Source organism: Hibiscus syriacus, unplaced genomic scaffold (genome assembly GCF_006381635.1).
Source record: "Hibiscus syriacus cultivar Baekdansim isolate YM2019G1 unplaced genomic scaffold, ASM638163v2 tig00111022_pilon, whole genome shotgun sequence".
Classification (NCBI taxonomy): domain Eukaryota; kingdom Viridiplantae; phylum Streptophyta; class Magnoliopsida; order Malvales; family Malvaceae; genus Hibiscus; species Hibiscus syriacus.
The window spans coordinates 2,821,830-2,833,736 of NW_024062956.1; the positions used below are offsets into that span (position 1 = coordinate 2,821,830).

Sequence of the window (11,907 nt, forward strand, 5' to 3'; positions counted from 1 at the left end):
AACCTTATGCTCTACCAACTGAACTGGACGATCATTTACGAGATCCTGAACTGTAAACAAAGAATAGGTGTAAACAAAGAATAGGTGATATTTTGTTGTTATGGTAATTGAATAGAACCGAGGATTTAAAAAACACTAGTTTTCGGGTTATTTACGAGATTAACACTAGGGGATATCAACAACTGCGAGTGTCGGGAAACGGTTGTTCTGAGTAATTTTATTTGGATAACTTATACATGACCGTATATTATAAATGAATCTTATTTTGATTTTTAATTTTTAAATCAAATCATTTAACTGTTTAAATATTATAAATTAAATTGTTTAAATATTATAAATTAAATTACTTTCCGTTAAAATTGACGTGATTCTAGCACATAAGTTGAGTAAGATCAATTTTAATATACAATTTTAATCTAAGATATAATTTTTATTTTACATTCAGTTATCTTGTTGTATAAATTACATTTTTCTTAACAATTGGAAATGAATATAATGCAGTATATGTTCAATGTATTTCTTAGTTAGTGACAACACACACTTCTTACAGACGTAGTTGCTCAAACCAAAATATCTAGAGAGAACAACATTATCTTTTATCGTTAAGGTTGTTTGATGGATTTCGTATAAATTAATTTTTTTGGGGGAAATGACACATTGAGTACCTCAACTATCACTTTTGTTTCGTTTTGGTTACCCAACTATTTTTTGTTTCAAAATCATACATAATGTGACATTTTAATTTTATTTTAGGCGAATTTCCCAAAAAATCACCCATTTAATCATTATTTCCCTGTCAGACATGATTTCGACTTTATTTCCTGATCTAACACCCTTTGCAGGAAGGCGCGGTCCCTGCACCGTGCCTTATGCTGACATGGCGACACGCTGGGTAAGGCGCGGTGCATGGGCAGCGCCTTTTGCCACGTAAGTGTATGGCGTAGTTCATGGGTCGCGCCTTCCTGCAATTATTAAATGCATCAGAATGGCACAGTGCATAGGCCGCGTCTTGTATAATTACACCCGTACTTCTCAGCTTTAAAGCGTCTCCTCTTGGCTATAAATATCATCCCCCCGTAAACTCTTTCACAACTTCCTCTCAATCGAAAAACTAATTCAATAATCCTCTCAACCAGCAAATAACACCTGTCAATCCTCTTATATTTGATTTAGAAGTTCGTTCGATCTTTCGTTTTAAGGTAATTTTTTTATAATATTTTTTTATAATTATATATGATTATTTAAAAAAATATTGTACTAATTGTTTTCAATTAATTTTTGTAGTTGTAAAATTGGAAAGCGGGAGCATACGTCGAAATATTTTTGTCGATAAGGTAATAATATAAAATTATATTATTTAAATTATTTACGTTTTTGTATAAAAATTTTATTTCCTTATATTTTAATTAATATATTATTTATTTAATTAGGCTTGTTTCAGGTTTATTTTTGCAGATATAAGATTGTCTCACTTTCAAACTCTAAGAATGGTGTGAATTTCAGCTATTGTTTATTATGATAGAGAAATGCGGGAAGATGAAACCGGCGTTGTTTTCGTATCAAATCATTATGTTAAAATATCCTTCAAAAGAAACATAACTCTTGAGGAGCTGATAACGAAGATTTCAAGGAAGGTTCATATTGGAAGTACTAGAAGAATGTCGTCGCTTCAGTACAGATTTCCAACATCATTGTTGACATTAACTTATACAGCGTTCGAACTATCGAACAATGATGATGTTGAAATGATGGTTGATTCTCAAAATAATTATTCAGACGCCGTTACGGAGATGTATGCAAAGTTTGTCGAAGTGCGTGTTGTTCGGGGTTTGTCATTAAGCTCCCACTATGGGCTAGCTGAACAAGCTGATCAAGTTGACAGCCCGATTACAGTAATGTGTAATGATTTTAATGACATAATGGGAAATCTGCATCATGGTGTCATTTCATCAACTTCAATGGGGAGACATTCATCATCTTCTTACAATATGTACCGAGGTGGGTCCACGAACAATCCGTATGACAACAGCGTGTCCAGTTCAAGGGGAAGACATTTATCTGCCAAATTCTTTGACCTTAATATGGAGATGCCCCTGACGCAATAATATGTGCAGTTTTCATTTGACACAATGACTTCAAGCTCAAGGGGGAGGCATTCGACTACGAGCTTTTTCGATCTCAATGTCGATATGCCTTCTAGTTCAAGGGGAAGGCATGCAAGTTGTAGGTTCTTCGACCTAAATGTGGAGAGCATGGAGGAACCATCATCTCCACCAGAATAACCGCTTCGTGAGCCAGGTGCGGATGGTGTTGAGACTGGACTATTCATTCACCCAGAATCACCGCAGTTCAACTCCGATGATGATGATGATGTAGATGAAGTTCCCTCAAATGTGGCACAAACTGGACTTCAGCCACACATGTATGAAGTTGACTATGGTGCAATGTATGGTCAGAATTTCCGGATATACCTCATCTCGGTGGCTATGGATTTTACTCATCAATAAATAATTGTGAGTTATCTTTAGGCATGGAGTTTTCAAGCAAAGAAAAAGTGATGATGGCTATAAAAAATTACAATATCCATAATTCTATTCAATCCAAAGTCAACCGCTCCACGACAGAAAAATATGTATATCACTATGCCCGACGTGAAAACGGATGCAATTGGATGGTTCGCGTATCGAAGAGGAAGAGGAAAAACAATAGATGGGAACTAACGGTATATAACGGTCCTCACACATGTTGTGCTGGAGGGATCAACCAAGATCATCCCAACTTGGACTCTGAAGTGATCTGCCAAGCCATCATGTCCATGGTAAAAGCAAGCTCTCATATAGCTATTGCAGTGTTGATTTCTTCTATACAATCAAAATATGGGTACACTGTCTCCTATACAAAGGCTTGGTTGGCAAAACAGAATGTCATTATCAAACTTCATGGCGAATGGATGCATCTTACAACAAACTTCCAAGTTGGTTTAAGGTGGTGCGGAGGTTGAATATTGGGACAATTGTGGACTTCGAAACCTCACATGCATACCATAATGATCGAGTTCTTCACGATCCATGTCAATTCTACAAGGTTTTTTGGGCTTACCCACAGTGCGTTAATATTGTCAAATACTGCAAGCCTGTGGTCTAGATTGACAGTACTTTCTTGTATGGAAAATACAAGCAAGTTTTACTATTTCCAGTAGTCCAAGATGGTAATTGCAACATTCTTATAGTTCCTTTTGCTCTTGTTGATGGAGAATATACAAATTATTGGGCTTTTTTCTTCCGAAACTTACGTTCACATATTATCACGAGGGGAAAATCTGTGTCATTTCAGATCGCAGAGCTGGGATCAAAGCAGCAATGGAGTCTTTGGGTTCAATGTGGCAACCACCCTTTGTCCAATATAGGTATTGTATCCGACACATTGATGCAAATTACCATGGAAGATACAAAAAGAATGATGAGCATCAATTACTTGTGCGCATTGTTAAGTGAAACTGATGTTTTTTTTTCTTTCGATCATTTTCATTTTTTAAAGAAACAAAGTTAGTAAGTTATAAATTTTATGCTTAGGTTACGAACTACTACCTCAAACATTTGAATCCATACTTCAAGATTTGAGGGCAAAGAACGAGGAAGGATACGATTACATCAGCCTTATCGATAAAGAAATTTAGACAAATGCATATGATGGTGGATATCGATATGGACACATGACGACCAACTTGGCTGAGGTAATCAATTCGACCTTAAAGGGTGTACATCACTTACCTGTAGCGGCTTTGGTAAAAACTATATATTTTGTTTGGGGGTGCTTTTTGTAAATCTCGGGGGACAAGCTCAAACATGGATGTAAGGCAGTCATGTCTATCACCCTAGATTAGTTACATATCTACAAAAAAAATTGTTGCATCAAATAGAATGTCTGTAACAAGCTTCTCTAGAATGCATGAATTGTTTCGTATCACAGAGTTACCGCGACCTCTTCAAGGGATTGAAGTTGTGTCGTTAAGAGTAAATCACGGGACAGATGGTGCGACTACGGGTTTTTTCAAGCTCTAAAGTATCCATGCTCTCATGTGATAGCAGCTTGCTCGCATACCCGTCAAGACTATAACTATTTTGTAGATCTTGTATACATAATATCAGAAGTGTTTAAGGTATACGAATTTGAGTTCCCCCCATAGGTAATGACAAAGACCCTGATGAGGTTCAGAATTGGGTTTCGATTGTACCAGATCTGACTTCATTGAGGGAGCGTGGTCGTCCAAAATCCGCTTGAATTCATTGTGATATAGATATTCGAGAAACATATAGACACGATAAAAAATGTGGGCATTGTAGAAACTCGGGACATACTAGAATAACATGTCTACTTCTTTTGTCATCAAGTAACCATTGATGAGGAACTGATATAGTTGTTGTTTATAAAATAATATATACTTAAAGTTAATATTATTTGATAACCACTAATGATGATTAAAAAACAATTCAATAAAACAGAATTCGACGTTGGTGTTATATGTGATTATAATAAAAGAGATAATAAGTGACAAACTTAAGAAAGTTATCGAACACAATTATTAAATATTATTCAACTGATAGCAATTTGATATTTGAATATAATTTTAAATACAATAAAATTACAATAAGTATTAAATGGTAAATAATAAAAAAAGTTACAATAAGTGATATTAAATGGTAATAAACAAAATTAACTAAATTAATTAACAAAAAGTCCAACCAAATTAACAAAATAAATTAAGTATTAAATGATAACTAATAATAAAAATTACAATAAAGAGAGTCCAATAAACAAATAAATACAAATATAATAAAATATCAAAAACTATCGATGTCTGCGGTGCGAATGTGTTCCATAGGGCGGTGGCTGTCGGTCTCGAGGAGGATTTCTTTGTATAACTGGTTGTGACTCCTCACTGTCATTATCATCACCATCATCGTCATCGTCGTCGTCATCGTCAGGAGCAGATATATTTTGTTGATGAGGAACTGATGAGTGATGACGATGTAGCACCTCCATAGAATAAGGACCCTGGAGGTGTATGAATGACTAACCCATCGCTCACAGGAAACTAGGAAAACTCAGAAAACACATACAACGATGAGTGTGAAAACTGTACATGAGGTGTCTGTGTGGCGGCCATCGGTGATGAGGTTGCACCCGCCAAATAACCAGCATATGAAATCAGGTTGGATCTGCAAACATAGACCCATAATATCCTCCAAGAGGGGTCATATAACTCTGCGATGGTGGTGGCGTCGGCGTTTGGTAAGGGAAAGGCGGTGGCAGCATCATATATGGCTATGGGGTGTAGGTCGCTGCAGACGGTGGTTGCTGTGAAGGTTCCGGTGGTGCAGCTGACGACAAACATGAAGCACATGCTCTCTTTTCATGAGTCGGGGGATGATGGGGTTGTGAGGGTACACGTCTTTATCGACGTCGATGAAAACTCCGCCCTCGTGCATCCTCGGAAAGCAAAAACAGTTTTCCGTTACTGTTGAACCACTCATAATAATCATCTGCAACCATCAAGAGGTCATCATAAATGGGCTCTCTATGGGGAAGGCACCGATGTCGATCCTCCTATATCAGGACCCACCTATGATGCTTCACCAGCCAATTTGTATCCGACTTGCCGCGTCGATCTGTGTTATGCAACTGGTCCATATTGCAAGATGCTTTAGGAATTGGTTGTACAAAACCAAATTGTCGGAGCACGCGATCAGTGGAGTATCACTCATCAATCGTATAACAAATCAAATGGACTACCGCCATCCAAACATCTTATGGGTGTAACCCCCTCAGACCGATGCAGATAGCCCGATCCGATCTGGAGTGTCACATTAGGGCCACCGGAGCGACCCACTGTAAAAATAGCGGAAAATTTAAAACTTTTCTTAAAACATGTAAAATCATAAATGATTTATTATTATCCAGAAATAAAATAGGTTTTTCAAACTCAAATATAAAACAAAATACAATTCACATGCCCCCTAATCACATGTACCATACTCTGCAAGCAACGCCGGAAGAACTCCCTTACTGATGTTGATAGTTGTACTCGTATAATTCTTTTAACTTGCAATGATGAGTAATAGAGTGAGCTTCAGAAAGCTCAGTAATACAGAACTACCAGATGATGCTACATGACATGCAGATAAATGGGAAGCAATAATTTTCTTATTGAATCAAATGTATACCAGTTGCGGAATAATCTGGGGTTCCATTAGTAGTTCATCGAGTAGAATCCATGAATCTCAGTTTATAAGAAACATTTCATACAGTCACGTTTTCATGAGGTCGAATAGGATATCTAGTACGTTCTATCAGTACGATAAAATCATAATAGGTACACTAATCAAATGATAGTTCAGTAAATATCATAAACCATACTGTAGTGGAGCTTTTTAAACTCGTATTTTAAACCATCTTACAAAGAGTTAACCTAAGGGAACATCTTAGGGCCTAAGAGCCTACCCAAGATAGATTTTGGGGCCGTGGGGCCTACCTAAGAACACATCTTAGGACCGCAAGGCCTACCCGAGAATGATCTCAGGGCCGCAGAGCCTACCTAAGAGTCACATTAGGTTCATAAAAATTTTCCATCTTGATCAGAGTTGAACTATACAAATCCGTATATCAAAGATACAATTTATACCGTGATACAAATCCATAAGCCATCACCATTAAGTCGGTGCATCCATAAAATAGTAACCATAGATTTCAGTGTACCTCATTTTAAAACAAAAAAACAATTTATTAAAAAAATGAGGAACAAACTAGAGAAATCCCAGTACTTATCAGAGGCATTTGTAGTTATCAGCATAGATAACATGAAATTGATATCTTTTGATCAGATCCCAGGAATGAAGTCCTATTGATAATGAGTCAATTACTAGTCGTTCAAATCAGACATTTAAAACGATACTTTAGAATCCCACTATGATTCAGGTGTATCAGGAATAACCGGAGTGATTTGAGTCGAAAAAGAAGAAACAAATATTCAGGGCAATTACCATCCATGACAATTGATCGGATTATTGAATAATTTGAGCTGAACAACTCTCAGAACTGATGCTTGTTGACTGATCAATTCATTGCCTTTTCTGGTATTCACTCTATAATACCAACAATTCTTGTCCATAAGTCATCTTCAGAATCATCGCTAAATATACCTTAAAGAATAGAACAAGCATCCTTATAATCTTTATTTTCTTTCCATATTACTACAATATCAAGAATTGATGACGTATTTGATTCTTAGTTCATAACCATAGGGACTGTACATTATACAAGTTTATTGTATTTCCAGACTCATCCAATTACTTACTAAATTCTCCGTCATTAAGGTTCCATGGTTCATTTAACAATTAATGCTATCTCAGTTACTTCAGAGTTTTCCAGAGTAAATCAGACACTTCTGAGTTTCGGATACATGTTGTACTTCCGTTCAATTCACTTTGGTCATATACTAAAATCGTTTTGGTATTCGTGATTGATTTATCTCACGAATATCCACTGCTTAATATCGAATGCGCTCTAGTGTTGAGCTGAGCTGAGTACTTCCATAATTATTATCAATCCAAACTTGGGAAGACGAACTAACATTCAAGTGGTACATATGTCATTCAAGTACTGATATAGCACTAGCATTGTTTGACCGTCTTAAGTTGTGTTCCATAATATTTAAGAGCAGTACAACATCCATGTTTATTTGAATTTCTTAAATAATCCAAGACATTTACTTAGTCTAGGACATAAAGGGTATTTTGGTCCTTTTTATGCTCAATGATCTTCCATTCATTTCAAAGCTTGAGGATAACCATTCATTCCTGGCTTGGTGATATTCTTTAATCATTTCCATTACAGGGGTATTTTGGTCATCTTATAGATTTAGAATATTTCAATTGTTTCCTTCTTTCCGTCCGGTCTTATTATTTAATTCAAACTTATCATTTACGTCAGTCTCTTCGAACTATTCCTATAAAATATCACCATCGATAAATTATTATTCTTCATGTACTTACTCAAGTCGGAGATTTCCAGGTTAAATGCCTTCTCAGATGTTACTAACGGATTATCAGGAATTTTCCATACAAAAATAGGATCTCAACAATCAAATCAGTAATTTATCGGTTTAAAAACAAATTATCATGTTACTTCCTCATTCCGAGTCAACTTGGACTATTTTTACCTCTCAATGGCATTTTTGTAATTTTTAACCAGATAATTTCGGTATTAACTCTTAACGAAAATAATTATACTTTAAAGTTCCAATGGTTAATTGCTTTACCGAACATTCTTTGATCTCGAAATGATTCCTTAACACACTTCTAGTATCTTGTACAAACCCTTTTGGGGTTAAAACCAGTTATCCAAATTTTCTAAGCAAAACTAGCATTTTTTTGCACATATTTAATTTTATCGGATTAATATGTCTTTTCAAAGTTATTAACCAATTTCTAGGAACAATTATTGTCATCTTACAACATAAGGGTATTTTCGTAATTTTACCATACCAGAGTATTCTCATAATTTCTCATCCAAGTACCTTTAACATTTAACCTTTGATTATATGCTACAAATCCATGATAATACTTTTATCACTAATCACTGAACTCATAATTTAATTCTAACAATCCATCCATTTCTTATATCAGTCATCTGAGCCATATTCATTTACCGAATTTTTTTACTGCATTCGAATCGTGTGTAGAACTTCATTAATTACACAAATGAGACCAAATATTTCCATTCATGCATTTACCAATACCAACATGTTCCATAAATCATGAAAAGGCAGTAATGTATTACCTCGATTTTTCGTGCCATATTGGTCGACCATTTAAATTTCATTCGAACGTCCTTGATCATTGATTCAACTTCCAATATTTTCCTCTCGATCCAGACCATCAAAATTACTAACTCGTATCCAAATAATTTTCCTCGCGATAAAGATAGCTTATTAGAATTTAAATAATAATTTGGAAACCCAATTAGTATAATCGAATACTTGTGGGGTTACTTTAATAATTAATCATTAAAATTAGGAACTTAACCGAATTAATTTGCACTATTGAGCCATAAATTAAAACTAAAGGAAACTATGAGACAAGGCCAAGTTCTTACCAATCCTTGAGGACTCATGATGCGATTTCCACTTTATTTTTTTAAGTCACCATCCACGTGATTTCCCTGTTGGAATCATAACTCCATTTCCCCATATTTTAATCTCATTTATTTTATAGTAACAACCCACGTGATTTGCTGAAATGTTGCGGAAGCTGTGTACGAGGCTCTTTCTTGAGATTTAGAATTCATCATCTTCTTCTCCAAAATGGCTTCAAACTGTTCCCAGAAATATCCAAGGTGTTCGTCCCTTCATATCCCATGTTCCAAGTTTATAAAGACGATCGGTTCGAGAGACTCCGGGAAACTAAAATGGTGCCACCATGCGACGACTCTCAACTCATCGTTCGATCCAAGGACACACCGGTGTCTACCCTCACCTCGGCTCATATTTTTTTTATATGAAAGCTTGGAAGAACCTTGAAAACAGCAGCAGAACAAGGAGCACGAACAGTTAATAGGTGCATAAACTCTTAAGTTCTCCAACCTCGTAGATATTGACAGAGGTAGTGGTTCGGGTTGTCAAGAGCAAAGCAAAGAACTTACTTGCAGTGACCAAGACCAGTGACAACAAAAGAAATAAGCAAAACTGGTGGCTTATGATCCGAAGATTTCTTCTTATCCTGATATGTTCAACCAAAATTGAACTCACTTCAGTTTCCTTTTGAAAAACTTGAGCAAAGTCTTCCAGTCGGAGTATTTGCAGATGACATGTAAGTTGATAAAAGATGCAAACTAGGATGAAAATGGATGTTCGATAAAGCCATGACATCAGCTGCAATACACACGCAATGGTGTTGCTCACTATCATGTTACCAAAGTAGGGGATTTAGCTCGGTCCAGTCGCGTACCACGAAATTCTGTATGTACTCTCAAGAGCAAAACAAGGGAGGACAATTACGCAAAGGAGTTTCATTGATTTCTGAAGCTCCTCTGCTTATCCTCTTCGAACCATATCACTGACATCATAAAGTTTATCCTAGAACAGGAACTTCCTGGTTCCATATTTTCGAGCCCAAGAAGACAAACTAATAAAAGAAATAGCCGCGAAAGACGAAAGAGATAATTGTACCAACGCATCCTAGGGTCTTTGATGCTGCTTAACACAATCGGAGCACAAAAGCAGGAAGTGCAAAAAGATAGGAGATCCGACGGCAAGCACGAAGAAGAGAGACCATGAGAGACTAACTTTTAATAAACTCGATTGATCTAAGCAAAACCAGTGGAGACCCAGCTTGAAACTCTTCAGTTCGAGTCATTCTTGAGTTTCGTAGCCCTGGTTTGGCCTGTTTTGGGGTAACAAATCCTGGTCGTTTCATTTTCCATAGCTTTGGAAACTTTGATAAAGTCAGAGTGGGAGTGAGAGAGACGAACATATACAAAGATGATCGGTTTGGAAAAATGAATAAGAAAATCGAAACAGGTCTTTCGATTTCAATATACGTGTATTGTGTGGTTTTTTTAAGATGTTATCTCTACCTAATTTTAGGCATTATTGGTAGTTTGTCTTTCTTGATTATTAGTTTGACACCTTGATTAAAATAAAACACAAATGTCCACCAAAATATCTTTAAGTGGTGGTTCACCATCTTTCAAGATTATTTTAATAATAATAATAAAATCATATCAAATAAAACTTAAGTAAACCACGTAAATTTTAAAATCAACTAAACTAAAAGAAGGGTAAAATTATACTTAGTCCTTAATTTTTCTCAAAATTCCTTATTGACCCAATATTTTAGTCAGACTATTTTTATTAATATCATAAGAAATTTTTAACCCCTAGATTGAGGTGTTACAATTCTCCACTCCTTAAAAGAATTTCGTCCTCGAAATTCATTCATATCACATAATTGGAAACTTCCATCAGTTCTTCCATATCTTCACATAGCTTTTAAAGAAGTACGAGTACTCTACTAATCCTTAACCAGATTAGTATACTTTTCGTCATAACTCTACTTCATTCCAATAAAATAATCAGAATAGATTTATCCTTGTGGAATCAATTCAGCATTGGTTACGAGAATAGGATCATAGAGCGATAACATATCCCAATTTTATTTCTGGAGTTGGTTCAGAATTTCTCAAATGAGTAACTATCACATGGCTCACGAGGTACCTTACAGAATTTAAATACACATTATTGGTATTCCTTTATGAATATGTAGAGCCTTAACATATAAAAACTTAGGTTTGCTAATTACAGATAGGGACTCAACCTTGGAGTTCCGACTCAGAGAGGTACGATTATATTCTTGAGGCATGTACTGATTAGACATCTTTTGAAATTCGACCGGCCGGTCTAACTTGAAAAATTTAACTCAAACCATGGTTCTGATACCACTAAATGTAACCCCTTCAGACCAATACGGATAGCCCGATCCGATATGGAGTGTTACATTAGGGCCACCGGAGCGACCCATTGTAAAAATAGCAGAAAATTTAAAAATTTTCTTAAAACATGTAAAATCATAAATGATTTATTATTATCCAAAAATAAAATAGGTTTTTCAAACTCAAATATAAAACAAAATACAATTCACATGCCCCCTAATCACATGTACCATACTCTGCAAGCAACGCCGGAAGAACTCCCTTACTGATGTTGATAGATGTACTCGTACAATTCTTTTAACCTGCAATGATGAGTAATAGAGTGATCTTCGGAAAGCTCAGTAATACAGAACTACCAGATGATGCTACATGACATGCAGATAAATGGGAAGCAATAATTTCCTTATTGAATCAAACGTA

General features: G+C 35.7%; 1 pseudogene; it reads right to left on the reverse strand.

Annotated features, from left to right (window-relative positions):
• Positions 1-9,553: 9,553 nt before the first annotated feature.
• LOC120150591 lies at positions 9,554-10,408 on the reverse strand (annotated as a pseudogene).
• Between the last annotated feature and the right edge of the window lie 1,499 nt (positions 10,409-11,907).